Raw genomic sequence first — 16,970 nt, 5'->3', positions numbered from 1 at the left:
GGGAACAGCGCTGGGGAATTGGGGGAAGGGGAACAGACAAGTTGCTGTCGTTTTGTTCTTCAGTCTAGTTGTGGAGGACATTGCTTCACTGGCCCAAGCTGGCACCATCATTGTGTTCTTCCCGGGTGAGGCAGATCAGTCGCTGGCTTCTGGACGGCCACTCACTGCGGCTGCTGGCCGCTCACACTGGCTGCTAGCTACATACGGTAGCCCATGGCAACCCACTGCCACAGGGGCTGCAGCCTACGCTGTCGCCGGCGACTCAGGGCAGCCCAGCTCCAGGTTGAGCTGTTGTTTAGCATCTTAGCTGTGGAGGACAGTGTCACTGGCCCTCATATATGGGATCTGAACTGGGGTCCTCTGGCATCCCAAGCCAGTTCTTAACCATCGCACCACTCAGCCGGCCCAGGACTCCTATTTTTAGAAAATTTTGGTTTAGACAAAAAGAGGCAGGGAAAAACCTTTTCCCTGCTTTGGAAGCCCGTCTTAGGGTGGCTAATTTATGTGACGAATTATGGCCAAAATCCAGCAGCCTACTGTTGTTGACATTTTCATAGTAATTATAGATTAAGAGTTGTTGGCTGCTTGGAAGCACAGCAATGTGTAGCATATGAAAGAGCAAACACTGTTAATATTCAGGGTTTTTTTTACTATATTTCAACATCGGTGGTAAAAAAGCAACAATGTCCTTATAAAATAAAATAAGAGCTTAAATGCATAAATCAGGTATTTCAGAAAGCCTGTCTAGAAAGACTGTCTAAAAATTGGGAATAAACACTGGTCCCATAAATGACATACTCAATCAAACCTCTAGGAAAACAAAGATAAAATGTGTATCAACTACTAGTATTAACCTGAGTTTTGACACCTATATTAACTATTCACTCCTATGCTTGACCTGAAGAGACCAGTTACATCCTCATTCACTCACCCCTATACTAATGTGTATCATGCGTATCCCTTCTACACTTCTGGGGTGCAAGGCACTGACATCGTAGGAAGCATGGCTCTTCCCATTACTATCACTGCCTCGCAGAAAATGCTTTGGGAATTCAGGAAAGGGTAAGGTTGCATTTGACTGTGAACATATGGAAGGGATTAGGGAAAAGGAGAATATAAAATGGACCACAGACAATGAGAGTTAGAAAAGAGATAAATAATAGGTCAAAGGAGTTCCCTTTCCAGGTGAACAGCTCACTGTGTGAAAGCCACACAAAACGAGAAAGTAGAAAGTAGCAGAAAGATAGATGATAACTCAATTTGACTGGTGTGAAGAGTGCATGCAAGAGAAAATAAGGACAAGAAAGCAACTATGGTTTAGAGGCAGGGACTGAAAGGGCTTTTGCATTTGGGGGTAGAGAATTTGGATTTTATTTGGTGCTGACATTTAAGTACAAAACTCCTGGTAAGACCTGACTGTCACCAGGAAAATCCTGGCTACCTACCAAAGACCTAACACTGCAATATTACCTTGATTAATTTACTACCATCCATCCATTGGGTCCCGAAGCCTCAGAAACCTGGTTCCGTCAGAAGAAAACACACGTCAGCATGACTAATACATTCTTCCCCTGAGGCTGAGCTACATTAAAATCAGAAGTTTGCTGGGTGAGCATGGAATCAGAGGCGGCATTTTTTTTGTCATCCACATGCTATAGCATAGAACATTAGACCCACCTTTGAAGTGGCTGCTGTCTCTCTCTCCTGAGCACTGCCAAAGCGTGCCTGGGTGAATTATTTTCTATCCCTCTCATCTCAGACTCCTCCTGAGGAACAATGTTGCTCTGAGTATATTTTATGCTATTAAAACAGCTTACACAAACTCTCACAGGCTTAGGAATCACATAATCTCCCTCTCAGATGACGATAAATATACATAAACTGATCCATTTTGCGGAGATACAGGTTTATCTCATGGAGGGCAAACTTATTCATAAATTTTTAATGTACAGTTGCAGCTATATGCAGTTCTGCTCTGTAACAAACGAAAGGAGGAATGGGAGTCTTTAAACAGAGGAGCAAAAAGGTCAGAGCTATAATTTGGGGGGAAATTCATTTATCAATAAAAGTATTAGATGCTGTAAGCACGAAAAAGCCTAAAAACATGAAGGCCATCTATAAGACTAGTCTAAGGGCAAGATAATGAGGATGTGAGCCAAGAAAGAGGGAAGAGCTGCGGATCCGAGAAATACTGCAGAGAAGACTTCCACAGGACGTATAAGTGATTTGATTGGAAACACTTGGGAGGAAGACAAAAGTTCAAGACAACTTCAATAAGACATTTCCTGTAATCACCAGAGTATTCAAAAAATATCTGTATAGCTTCAAAGATTGTCATAAGTTTTGTAGAAATGACTCTTGCACAACAATTCATGTACACTCATGTTGCAAATCATCAGAGAATTATGAATTCCCTGAATATTGTATGCAAATTTGCATCTATCTATCTGAACGTTCCTTGGGAAACTGGTTATGGCTGCCCACCAATTCTGAGTTATTTTACTCCAAAATGATTAAGGAGTTTGGGCCCAGAGGATTAGCTTTGGAAAAACATCAGTTTAATAAATGTAGAAACACTTTATTAATTATGCTGCAGAAGTAAACACTTATAATTGGGCAATATTACAGGAAAATCCTAAAATAAACATAAAAAAAGATCAGCATAAAAACAAACTTCTGTGCCAAAGTAAATATACATACAGAAATTGCCACCTTATTCTAATGGTTTTGTTAACTGAAAAACAAAAAAACAACAAAAAAACCCCACAGCAACAACATTCTAGTTGTTAAACAATGTGAGATGAAACTTATGGTGCTATTTTATTTGCCTTTTATTAATAAACTGGAATTTGAAAAAGTAAAACCTTGTTAAAAATAATTTGACTCTCCTTAATTAACTGGTCAATTTTATTCACAAACTTATTTCAGTTTGAAATCAGATTAAAATATTACAAAAGTTTGAAAAATATACTAATTCAAATTTGTATAATGCATAATTCTATCATTATATGTTCTTCACACAGCTTAATTTCCTTTCTATGTAATTTAGCCAATATTTACTGAAGAAACTTAGTAATGAATATATAATGTATGTCCATTTCAAAAATAAATCTTAAATGTTTTCACAACTGAATAGTTACATGTGATACCAATAGTGCTATATCCCTATAAAATTTAAATTGTGGAATTTTTATCTTTCCATCCAGGAGAAAGTTATTTAAATATATAGGCTCATTCAAGTAAAATAAAAAGTTAAACCCACAAACTACAGTAAAGAAGGGGTTTTGTTCCACTACAAAAACAAATCAGAAACATCACAGTCTAGTGCAGCAACAAGCAGTGAAAATTAAACTACTCATTCAATAAGAATTAAGTATAAACGTGTTTTAATGACACCTAAGACTACCTACACCTAAAACTGCCTACTACTGACAAGGATAACTGTTTACAAGGAACTTATTTTGGAGTCCAAGATGTCAGGCTACGGAGTAAGAAAACTTGAAAGCCATTCAGGAACATGTACACAGACTAATCAGAAGTCAGTGAATTGCTTTTAACTAAAAAAGAAAAAGAAAAAAAAATTGTGTGTGAACAGTAAACTAACTGTCCCAGATGCCCACAGACATCATCTCGGTCTTACCCAATGTTTGATGTTTTACTTTACTTCTAATCACTGTACCAGTGGTAGCCACCACACATTAGGCTAACACCAGAGATAACATTTGTCACCTTTGAGGCTGATGGCAAGCTCTCTCTAGTCCTCTCCCAAATCCATGCTACTGAGCAAACAGCACATGTACACAAGAGGCACTCACTCTGAAAATAAACAGAAGACTTTTGGCCGCAAAGGCCAGGTGGTTTTCAGCCACATGGAGCAAACAAAGCAGCTCTGAAATTCGATTTCCAGATCTCATTTACTGACCTATAAACGGCTGTGGTTCTCAGTGAGATTCAGCATGGCATGCATTCAAAATACAATTTCTTTCAAAGACTTCTAGTCTTCAGAAATGTGGTGGGATGTCTTCTCCAATCGTTGCTATGAATTTGCTATCTGAATTAAACATGTCATTCCCCACTGGCCATTTTACCATGTTTTTAAAAATGTACTTAGGAAAACGTGTGGAAAATTAAATAACAGAAAACATTCTATTCTAAATAATGTTAAATGACAATAACAACAGCAAGCAAAGTCGTTAGCATATTTAATCAACAAGAAATTCTAGGAATAATGTGCTAAATGTGTTGATCTACATAAAAATATTACTCTGCCTAGAGTTACTTTCAAATTTCCCAGCTTCCATAAAGAGATTTCCTCTGTTACCAGCCTGGAGTATGCCTTTAATTCACAAAGTTTAGTTTCAGTAGTATAAAGTATAATAGTCTTTAAAACTATAACGTGTATAACATCTCCACTCAAAAAAATTATATTTCATGTCACAGAAAAATTTCTCAGGTAATTGTAGGCTAATGCTTGTTGATACAATGTTCTAGAAAAGTTTTGCCTCAGGGAATGTTCATTTTAGATGAATCCAACTGCCTCAGGGACATTTGGGGAGAATATCAGCTGTTGCCAAGGGCACCTTAGACAGTCTTACTGAAAGACTAGGAGCTTGCCTATAATTTCATACTACACTGTATGCCGTGAAAGGCCTATAAATATTCTCCTGATATTCTAAAACTGATTCTTCAGCAGATGCTAATAGCATGTGCCAAGGCAATTAGCAAGCTCATATTTCAGAGTATCCTGCCTAGAGTACCCTATGTAAATATTTTGAAAGTCACAAAGTAGGCTGGTGATAGAAAAAAAGTGAGCTGTGATTAAGGGACTCCCAAAATTCTAAATTTAGGAGCTATACCTAGTAAGCATTTTACTGTATTGAGGAAGATAATGCCCTGTGATGGTTTATATATTTGGAGACATAATTCAATTAACTTGTTGCATTTTTGGTCCCTCTCCTTATTTCATTCCTGCTAAATAATGGGCTTTTCCTTATGCTAAGAATAAAAAACCCACAGAATTATCTGGAATACTCAATATGTTCCAAAATTGACCATATAAATTTACTTTAAATTTTTAGCAGAGAATATTTTATATGACCACTTATTTCATATAAATAATCATATAAAATTTAGCATCAAATAAATTCAGTATTACTTAACTTCATTAAGTACAAAATATAGAAATCACTGCATTTTAATTCATACTTTCTTTAGTCTAGCAGCTAATTAGTTTTTCTCTTTTGCTACAAAACTCGAAAAACAGAATACATGTTTAATGAAATGGTTCATATTTAATAACTCCAGTGAAATTCTACATGGAGAATTCTCCAGACTATAAGTAGATGACAAAATTATTTTAAAAGCTAGATATAGTCTAACTTACCCTATATATGAGATATCTTTTTAAAAAGTCAAATGCATTTCATCAATCTTTGATATTTAACAAAGAAACCAGAAAAACAAGTGATCTACTATGGATAGAAATTGGCAGGCTGTCTCAGAACCCATTCAACACTGATTACACTTGTATCACATTTGTAGGTATTAATTACATATGATAATAATTTGTGAAATCTTAATCTTAAATTGTAAGAAAGAATTCCTTTTGATTTTGCACTTTGATCTACTTTGATGATAAATTCACAACTGTAATGGGTAGACATTAGGCACAGTGATGCCTAGCAGTCTCCGAAGATTTTGTAGTTTTAATTATAAGATGAATAACAGCTATTGTTAGAAAATACTAGTATTCCTTTTAACAGCCACTCCTGCCCACTTAAAATATTCAAAATTGCATTGTGATATCAAAAAAAAAATTCACTAATATAAATGCCAGCAATATGCAATTGTCATTTGAAGTACGCCTATAGGGATGATCATTATTCTTTGAACAATAATATGCTATTCAATGACCAGCTTTTTATTTACTAATGTTACTTACTCTAAGATTAATGAAGGTCAGACTACTAAAAGTCTTCTATTGCAGTTTCAAGAGAAAATGATCAAATTACAATAAAATCATTATAACTTTGTATAAGATGCTCCTTTAACTGTCATAAAAATTCAGTCTATATCAATTGATTGGTATAGTCGAAAATATAATTATTGTGACAATTTAAAAGGACCAAACATAACATTTCAAAAGATAGAAAATCAGTGAGTTGCTAATCATGAGTCATTTAAAGTGGCCAACTGTTAATGAAAAAATAAATAAATAAACATAATGTTTAGAGCTGGAGAGAGTAGGTTCAAATCTCACCAATTCTGAGTAGGCTAATTAAGCTTGTTTGAACCTAAGTGTCTCCATTTGTAAAAGTAGATTAATAATGTGCACCTTTTAGGCTGCTAACAGGTTATGCTTAAAAAAGAAAACCACCTAAAAAAATGGGCAAAGACATGAATAGACACTTCTCCAAAGATGATAAATACATGGCCAACAAGCTTATGGAAAGATGTTCAACATCACTAATCATTAGGGAAAGGTAAACCAAAAACATGAGCTATTACCTCAAGCCTATTAGGATGGCTACTATGAAAAAATTGGAAAATAACAAGTGTTGGCAAGGATGTGAAGAAATTGGAACCTTTGTGCACTACTGGTGGGAATGTAAAATGGTGCAGCCACTTTAAAAAACAGTAGAGGTTCCTTAAAAAATGCAAAATAGAATTATCATATGATTCAACAATATTAATTCAGAATAAATTGAAAATCTAAATAATTGAAAACAGATCTTGAAGAGATATTTACACACCCATGTTCATAGCAGCCTCTTTTACAATAAGCAAGAGGTGGAAGCTATCCAACGACCCATCAATGGATGAATGGCTAAACAAATACGAATATACACACAATGGAATATTATTCGACCTTAAAAAGGAAGGACATCCTGCCATTTGTGACAACATGGATGAACCTGGAGGGCATTATGCTAAGTGAAAATAAGCCAGTCACAAAAAGTCAAATACGGTTTTATATGAGCTAGCTAAAGTAGTCAAATTAATAGAAACAGAAAATAAAATGGCGGTTGCCAGCAGCGGCGCGGGTGGGAGGGCGGGGAGTGTGGTCCTGTTTAAAGAGTACAAGTTTCAGTTTTGTAAGATGAAAAAGTTCTGGAGACTGATTACACAACATGGTTATATGTAACACAACTGTATGCTTAAAAATGGATAATATGATAAATCTTATGCTGTTTTTACTACAATTAAAATTAAATATTTTTAAAAGATTATACTAAGTGGGATAATACACCTAAAGCGCCTGACATACCTCTAATCAACACCCCAAAATAATGTTTATAGACCAGGAGGCATTATACAGCAGTGTAACAACAAGACTGTGCAGCAACACGCCAGAACTGCACAGAGCCCTGACTGATACCAGCTGTGTGTGACCTTGGACCTCAGCTTCCTCACCTACACAGTGGGGTAATAATTGTGCCTTCCTTGCAGGGATGTTGCTAATTAGTACATAAAAACGTATACTATTACTGGCATGTGATAAGATCTATAAAAGTTATTATATTATCAATATCTAGATAAGGAAAAGTCTATCATTACTTAATATTATACATTTTATTATATTTTATTTTATATTTAATATTTGACTCATTTGATATTCTGAATGAGTACATTTTTTTACCATTATCACCCCCTATATATATATATATATATATATATATATAATGGTAAAATTATATATATATGGGTTTTTTTAACTTCAACATAATTAGTACAGATTGTTAGAGTTTTCAGAGAATGAAATATAGAATCTCCATTATAAAAAATAATCTAGCAAAGTTTAAAAAGTTTACCTTGTGTGTTCAAAAACCAAAAATATGGTATTATTTTATTGACAAAATACTAAAACAATCATCTGAAAATAGGCACATCAGCAGATAGTTAACTTTTAAATTAATATAAAGACCTTAAAAGAAGGCTATGGGGGGAAAATCACATATTTGTACTTGTGTATTGAAAGAAAAATATATACTAAATTTAAGTCCCTTTTCTAATTTATATCATTAGTAAACTAAACTATCAAATGATAAAACCTAACAAAATAAAATTACAGATTGCTGCCATAGCAAGGTAGTTAAACCTTTCTTTTCCATAGTTAATAGAATTTTAAAAATCAATAACATCATTTCTAACGAAACAGTCATTAAAACAGAATATTGAATTTCCTTTAATTATCCCTATTTTACAAGAGTGATAATACTGTTTAACAGTATCCAAAGCACACAAACTACACATAAAAAAGGAGTCTATCTCACTCAAATTCTAAAGATTATTTTTTTATTAAATGTATTTTTAAAACCATTGAATGACTAATAAAAATCATGGTGCTATTTCTGAAGAAGAAAATAAAAATTTGTATTAGGCCTTTATCCCCAGATTCTGAATAGAAAAATCTGCTATCCATGTTCAGGAGTGGGAGACATTTCTGGCTGAGGCCATTATTTCCTTGATACAGGAGGCAGCTTCTGAACAGAATATGGAGAGCCAGGTGACTTCCTGCAGAAGTATATTGGGGAAAGCCATCAGTCCTTTGGGAGGAATACATGACTACAATAACATGGTTTTATAAAGACTTTTTTACCTACCGTTCTACCTTGTGTATATGTACACTATTGTATTACTATTATTAATTTAATTATAAGATATTCTAAGTGTGAATAACATATTAAGCAAAAAGTATATAATAATCACTTTTAAAATAATAATGCCATGAATATATATACATGAAAAAAGAACAAATAAATACTAAAGCTTTCACTATGCAGGTATGAAGAAGGTATGAGTCACGGATCAATTAAAAAAACAAAAACAAAAAACTGATGGTCAAATAGTGCAATTTACCATCTCTGCCTAAGATCCAGGCAAAGAGCTCAGCCATCCTCTTAGCTGTCAGCTATCTCTGATGTCACGAAAGACAATTGAAAGCGTCAAGCCTCTATGGCACACCTGGCAAATCTCACCTGGTCCAGTTTCTAACTCATTAACTATCCCAGAGATACAGTAAGTCCTCACTTAACCTTGTCCATAGGTTCTTAGAAACTGTGACTTTAAACGAAATGACATGCAAACACATAAACCAATTTTACCCTAGAATAATTGATATAAACAAGAGTGAAGTTCCTATGACATATTTCTGGTCACAAAAACATCACCAAACTTCTAAATAAAAACCCAAAACACTGCTAATATTAAATATTGAAATAAAAGTTAGCTATGCACACATTTAAGAATGATGGGGAAAAAAAGAAAGTAAGATCACTATTTTCCAACCCGCTGATACCAGTTTAGGGTTGCAGGTGCCTGGAGCCTCTCGCGGTAGCTTAGGGCACAAGGCAGGACCTCACCCTGGACAGAGGCCCTTCCATTCCAGGGCGCACTGACACTCACCCACACTCACTAGGCTAGGATGATTCAGAGCAGCCAATCACCTAATACACACGACTGTAGGATGTGGGAGGAAACCAGAGTCCCGGAAGAAAACCCAGGCAGACATGGGAGAGCGTGAAAACTCCATACCAACTGCGGCTCCAGGCCAATAATTGATTTTTTTTTCCCCTCATCAATGGTATAACAAAATGATGTTGAGTGAAATGACATTATTTGAAGATCTACTGTACCAATGCTAAAACAACATTTTTTTAAATAAAAATACTGTTTTCTTTGCTTCTAGGATTAAGAGCAGCATGAATCCGGCAATGGCATCATTTCTAGAATTATTCCAGGGAAAGCTACTTTACATTAATGATGCTTCCCTTTTTTTCTGTATCAGAGGAACTACAAGCTTGGCAATAGAGAGTATTTTGTCCTTCAGCAAAGAGGAATGAAAAGTCAACTCTAATTCCTTCCCACTGCTCACCGTTATCTACCTCACACAGAGCTTTCTGCACCTATGACCAAAGATAGCTTAAAAAGGTAATGCTAAACAATTTCACTAGAAAATAGGACTCCTCATCATCAGACGCAGGCTCTCGTTAAGCCCTATGTGGATGCGCTTCTTTGGTTCTGAACTGCAACATTTCCTCTCTAACGGAAGCACACTTCTTGCCCTCTCACTCCTACACCCACACACCTTAGGTGCCAGGTGCACCAGTTCTACCCTGAATAGAGGATAGAGGAATGGTAGGAAATTAGAGGGAAGAGGCTGAATGCAAGGCAAACAACTAACAGGAAATGATAAACATTCCTGTTAGTAAGCACAGAGAATATTTTCAAGAGGTATTTAGATGTTGAAACAAAAGCAGCAGTTACTAAGGTCTCCTCTAGTATCAGATTCGCCTTCTTTCTTTTAGTGTTAATGTTCCCCATTAGACAATGACATTCCCCACCCTTCCTTGTAGCTAGCGGCGATAGCCATGTCACCAGATTCAGGCCTCTGGGATATACGCAGAAGTTAGGTGTGACAGCTTTCAGGTCACTTGTAGGACAAGCTGTGTCTTCTAGATGTTCTCTTAAACGCTTCCTGCTGGATAGGAAATGGACATTTATGGAGAACCCTGAGCAAATAACCCTGCAAGTCTACGCCTGGACAGCCCCCTTCCTAATGGTTACATGGTTGGGAAATAAAATTCTCTTTTAATTCAGGCACTCAGACTCAGGGGCCTCTAATTGTAGGAGCTTACCCTATCCTTAAATAATACATTGGCAATTGTAAGTGAGGTAGAAGAGAAAGAAATAAACCTGGACTGCCTGTGACATCTGGATTTAGCCACATAACCTTTAATTTCAGTGCATTAGTTGAAGAAGACCGGGAAGTTACTGGTTTTTGATATTACTTAGTAGGCAGCAGGGAAAAAAAAAAAGAAAGAAAACATTTAAAGAGTTTAGAACAACAAAATGAAGTGGCCAAAGAGAAACTATAGAAAAGAGTTCGATGGACTGGCAGAGAGAGCCATGAATACAATTAACTATCTACAATTACCACTCTAAAATTGAACATGATGCTTTTGGCATAGTATTTCCATTTTGGTGCATTTTGGAACTTACAGAATAAGCCAGTTTGGTACTGGAAACCTTATATTTATGAAACTTAAAATTTCATTCCTGGGCCGGCCAGTGGCGCGATGGTTAAAAACTGGCTTGGGATGCCAGAGGGCCCCGGTTCGGATCCCACATATGAGGGCCAGTGACACTGCCCTCTTCAGCTAAGATGCTGAACAACAAACCTGGAGCTGGGCTGCCATGAGTCACAGGTGACGGCGTAGGCTGCAGCCCCTGTGGCACTGGGTTGCCATGGGCTACCGTATGTAGCCAGCAGCCAGCGTGAGCGGCCAACAGCTGCCATGAGCGGCCATCCAGAAGCCGGCGACTGATCTGCCTCGCCCGGAAAGAGCGCAATGATGGTGCCAACTTGGGCCAGTGAAGCAATGTCCTCCACAACTAGACTGAAGAACAAAATGGCAGCAGCTTGTCTGTTCCCCTTCCCCCAATCCCCCAGCACTGTTCCCATCCCCCCAATTCCCCAATAAAAATCTTTACAAAAAAAAATTCATACCAATTACAAAACTGCACTGAAGGGGGTCAGAAATGGAAATGGTCAGTGAAAAGCAAGAGGGTGCTAAAAGCCTTTTTTAAAACTGTTCAATTGGCAATGTACATTTAATACAATAGTCCTTCGTTTAGTAAATATTTTTCTAAGGCTAACACTGACCGAGTCACTGGGCTAATGCTAGGTGAACTGTCAGATTTTGATGGTAGAGGCTACAATCGAAAGCTGTAAAGAGTTCCAAGTTTCATAGGGCAACCGAGTCTGTAAACTAAGCAAAGCAGAAAAGATGAAAGAAATTTCATAAATAGGGAAAATGCATGTAAATACTCCAGGAACTTATTATAGGAGTCAGAAGGGATGTGTACACGAGTCACAAATCAGCCTTTAAAAATACATACATAAAATAATTCTCATCCAGATCATGAAAAATAAAGTTGTATAAGAACATAAAATGTTACTCTGAATCAGAATCATGAGATCTAAAAACAGTCTTATTGTAGTCTTATTGTAAAAGTAGGAAAATAAATGCTTTTATAGCAGTATCTGATGTTCCTTTTGTATAACTAGCTAAAAATTATGGCATATAATCTCAAACAAGTTGACCTCCCATAAGAACTAGAAAGGCACACAGTGACCACACATGTAACAGCAAATGAGACTGTGTTCTCAATTTTTGAGATGCAAAAATTTCACCACAAAAAAACCCCAAAAAAACTAACACAAAGCATAACATTTTAGGAGTGCCTGCTTTCTAATTAGCATATAAACTTAATATCATTAACACAATAATATATAATCACCTTGGTTTTCTAATTATTTCATCTGTTACCTATTTGAAGACACACATATACACGCACATAGTACATGTACATTTATGCAAAGAGCTATAAACACATCCTATAAGCATATATAGCATACACACACACACACACACAGGCTAATTTATTTCTCTACTAAATTACACTTTCTAATAATTCACTAGAAGGTAGGAGAGCTGGTGAGCTAAATGTGTCACGCACTTCTCTATCTGCTAGAATGAGCCTATGGCAAATTGACTAAATTTTATACTCAATTCAGACTTCCTATTAAGGTCTCATGACGTGATTGACAACAGCTCGACCTAAGAATTCCCTCTCCAGAAACTAGCAGCTCAATGGGTATTCTCTGACCTGCCTTCCTCATGTGACATCTGACATGACAAAACCAACCTTAAACCCTGACTGGTGAGTATGGTAATGGTGATGGTGGTAGGTAGGTGGGATTAAGAAATAGGGATGTGGGTTGTACAGCACCCACCATTGCTTATCTAGGATTCAGACAACAAGGATAGGGGTTAGGATGCTGCATGAGACTAGTTGCTGTTGAACTAACTCACAGGTCCCAGGACCTTCAAAGACTGCCTACTACTTCTCTCAAATAGTCAACTGCCTCTTTTTTGATGACATTCCTGAATGATTAAAAAAGTATGAATAATAGTCTAAAATCAAAAACATTGTATGCTATAGTCTCTACCAGCTCCTGACCTGCATATATTTACACTGTATACAAAAGTTTTTTTAGGAATTTTTAAACAGTGTGGCCCATAGTCATCAAAAGGTCAACATAGAGAGAGATAGACACACTCATGAGAATGCAAGAAATTAACTGTGAAGAATTCCCATGGAGAGACTGTGTTCTCAACTATGATAAAATATAGATAATGGTTACCAGTAATGAGAAACACTAAAAATGTGTTTTTCATCAGATATGGTTATCTATTATTGAGAAACTATTCCTGAACACACAGAATAGTGGTTTAATTTGTTAAATTTCTCCAATGTATTAATAATCATTTAATTTTATGTTTAGTACACATTGTTAAAAAGTAGTAAAACTTTTTTGCCTACTATTAATGTACCACAAAGAATCATTTATACAGAAGGTGCCAAAAACTGTATACAAATTTTAAGAAAGGAAAAGCAATGTATCAAAATTGAAATACCATGAATGGTGCTAGCATTCGTTTGATTAACGCCACCTTTTGAGAGAGCATCATACTACACACCGCTACCGTAATTCAACCTTGAAAAGTAATACATAGGTAACAGCTCTTAAAATGTGTACATTGTTTTGGCACCCTGCTATATGTAACATATATATGAAATCATCACATTGTATTCCTTAAATATACACAATTTTATTTGTCAATTATATCTCAAGAAAAAAAGGTAGCACAAAAGAGGAGACTTCAATGCTAAGGGTATGCTTGCTATTCAGGAATCACATCCAGGGTGCATCATAAATCTAAAGTACTGAGACAGTGTTCTTTAACGAGTCTCATTGTTCGAATTTTAATGCCTTTTAAAGCATTACTTGGAGTAGGCATAGAAACCAATTGTTTTATTTACTTACTAATAGCAGTAAAAGTTGATAGATTCTCAGGGGCTTTATTCCTCTGTAGCTACTAAGTGACAGGAAATATCCCTTTCCATCAGCCATTATCTTTTAAATAATCTGTGCACTCTAGAATCTCAACTCAGATGAAAAAGGGACATAAAGAAGTTAAGAAAAGTTTACTTACTATCCCATATATCCAAATAAGGCATTTTTAAAATGTCAATTTATAATTTGAGTGCCTCTGAGACACTTCAACCTACATACCTATATTTTACATTTTCACATTTTACATGTCCTTTAACTTATATTTAGGTTCACGTTTTTAATTTAAATTGCAAGGCTTTATGATTGCCTGCAATATATCTAAAGGGTATTAAAAACCACTTAAGGGATAAACGTAACAGAAGTTGATTGTGGGTTTTACAATACAAACGGTAACCATTTCTTAAAACGATGTTCGAAATGAGCCCCAGGTTTTTCTGCTCCTTTGCTTTATTTTAAAAACACATAATTATACCTCAAATATAGCATACTGGTTCTAGTTACTATACTTATTTTTAATTGTATTGACCTCTCTATATTTTTACATTAAACTTGTATTTTTCCCAAGGCATAAAGATTAAAATCTCTACAGGCATTTTTATACTAATAACCAAATATATTGATGATTTTCAAAAGGATAAAAGTTCTCTATGTCTATATAATGACATTTTATACACTTTAAAGGGCAATAGAACTTTATGCAAAGAGCATTGCTAGTATAAAGTGCTCAAAATTATTTGGAAGTTTCTGCTATGTTAATACATACTCATGATAAGCTGGCCTTTGGTTTTATTATTTGTCTGTGTTTTACATTGAGTAAATTGAGAAAACGAGTCATCAAGTACAGTGCTTCTTAGGATCATCTACTCAAAAACACTTCCTATCCATGCTTCTTATTCCTAAAGTTTTATTATATATAAGCTATATTTATATGCTTATATTGCATATAATATAGAGTACATTTATTTTAAAAATCATTCAATTAATTATGAATTGTATTATCAGATATTATTCTAAATAGTTTTCAAATATAATTCAAAAGAAGATATCGTTCAAACTTTCATCAAAGAGTTAGGTGTAAAATAATGTCGATTGTGTGAACAGTCACATGAAGAAACATAAGGATTGGTTCTAGTGTTAATTATGCTGAAGCATCCAAAGTTTTTTGTTTTCTTTTTTCAAATGAAATTAATTATATTTTTATAGGACAAAGCACTAAATAGAAATTTGTCAGTTAAATTGTTTCTAAAAGAAAAGGTTCAGGTTTTCTTGTTTCTTTGCCTTTATATAAAGTGAGTATGCAAATCTGTTACTTAAGATATTAATGATGATGCAGAACATTTCAAGGTAAATTCATGCAGCACAGATTTATTTCAGGCAATGGCTCGTAACCACAGGCTTCCTGCTAAAAATGAACTAAAAAAAAATTCTGAAAAGTACATAAAAAATATAAAGCTGATTCCCAAAGAGGGGAATGAAAAATATGTAAATTAGCAGTGGGGTGGATGGTCTAAGTAAGGATGGCATACTACCCTGAGTTGAGAGGTCACACTGTCAGCATACATTTTATCATATGAATAATAAGCAACAAGTAGCTAAAGGGTGGGGAAAGACAGTACTTATCTTCCCCGCCCTCCAGAAGTCATCCTTACAAAAATGTAATTGTCTTACTGAAATGGTAATGCTAATACCTCACATAAGGTTTTCAAATAAATCATTATTTTCATGTATTGCATGTGCATGAAAAAAGACATTTGCTAAAAACATTTCAGTAAATCCTTTACTTACATTTAACATATAATTTTGATGGATTTTCCCCAGCGATCACATAACTGAAAATACTATAGCAATAAATACTCCGTAATTATAGAAGTTGGCTAAAAGGATCCTAGAATATTTAATTCTTTCAGGCAACTCAGCTTGCCCAACTAGTTTAAATCAACACATTCACAAACTTTCTAAGTATAGGCTAGTTTCTCTTCATAATTCAATCAAGTCATTTGAATAAAGTCGGAGCGTACTAAGGTATTTAAGATTTAAAATATAATTCAGAGAAGCCTAAAACTCATTTTTTAAATATTTTTAAGCAGCCATTAAGAAATGAAATGTCATAATGAGAAGCATTGTTTAAACACTGACAAAATGTTCAATAGCTGTTTTTTGTTTTAATAAGGGCATGATGAACAGAAATTCTTTCCTAGGTTCAGAAATATCTCTCTTGCTTGCCTTTTTTACTGTACTCAATAATAACTAAAACTGAAACACAACAAATGTGTAAGGTGTTTGCTTTTATAAGAGCAGTCATTTAGCAATGAAATGATGTTTAAGCCTGTTCATAAAGCAGGTAAGTAAGCAACGCCTCCCATTAAGTATTATCATTATCATCATTTTCATCCTTGTATCCATGCCTAGCACCAGTGAGCTTCATCTAATTGTAAAGTAAAAATTAGCGTTTGTTTAGGAACCCCTGTGCCAGATCAGCTACGTGTTAGATTTGGGCTGTCAGTTATTTCAGGTGAGGGGTGTTGGGAGAAGAGCTAGAGGAGCCAGGATGAAAATCAGTCACAACTTCCATTCATTTTTCCAAATCGTGACCGAGTGTGAACTGATGAAAGAAGTTAACTCATCTGCACGTAGGGTACTGCAGATGGACTCCACGAGAAATTCTCTCAAATGTCACAGCAAGGGTTGGCAATGTGTCTGTGAATCACTCTGCCTTCCTTTCAGGCCTTCTGGGTCTAAAGGGTGGGCTGCGTGCGTGCGGTAACCAACCTCCTCCCCGGGACAACCAGGTTAAATGCGTTGAGATGAACCGCGCGCTCTTGACGCCGGGACAGCTCTTAACGCTGTTTCATTCGAATCAGGTGCGGGGGGGAAATGACTTGCATATCACAGCCCCTGACTCGAAAGCAAAAAAGCGGCCCCTCTTAAAACCTGGCTCCGTCTAAATTACCCTTTAGGAAACTCCCCAGGGGAGTCTACAGCTTAGCCCTTTCATGGCTACCACCTGCGGACGTCCCTGCCACCTGACTCCCCCGCCAGCTCCCCT

At 35.8% G+C, this 16,970-nt stretch overlaps 1 protein-coding gene across 5 annotated transcripts in view; it reads right to left on the bottom strand.

The window, feature by feature from the left end:
• Window positions 1-16,970, bottom strand: part of SPOCK3 (SPARC (osteonectin), cwcv and kazal like domains proteoglycan 3) — a 363,483-nt gene that overhangs the window by 344,960 nt on the left and 1,553 nt on the right. The window lies entirely within an intron of this gene.

This window comes from Hipposideros armiger, unplaced genomic scaffold, assembly GCF_001890085.2.
Source record: "Hipposideros armiger isolate ML-2016 unplaced genomic scaffold, ASM189008v1 scaffold_142, whole genome shotgun sequence".
NCBI classification, from domain to species: Eukaryota; Metazoa; Chordata; class Mammalia; order Chiroptera; family Hipposideridae; genus Hipposideros; species Hipposideros armiger.
This window is presented reverse-complemented; position numbering and strand designations above follow the sequence as displayed.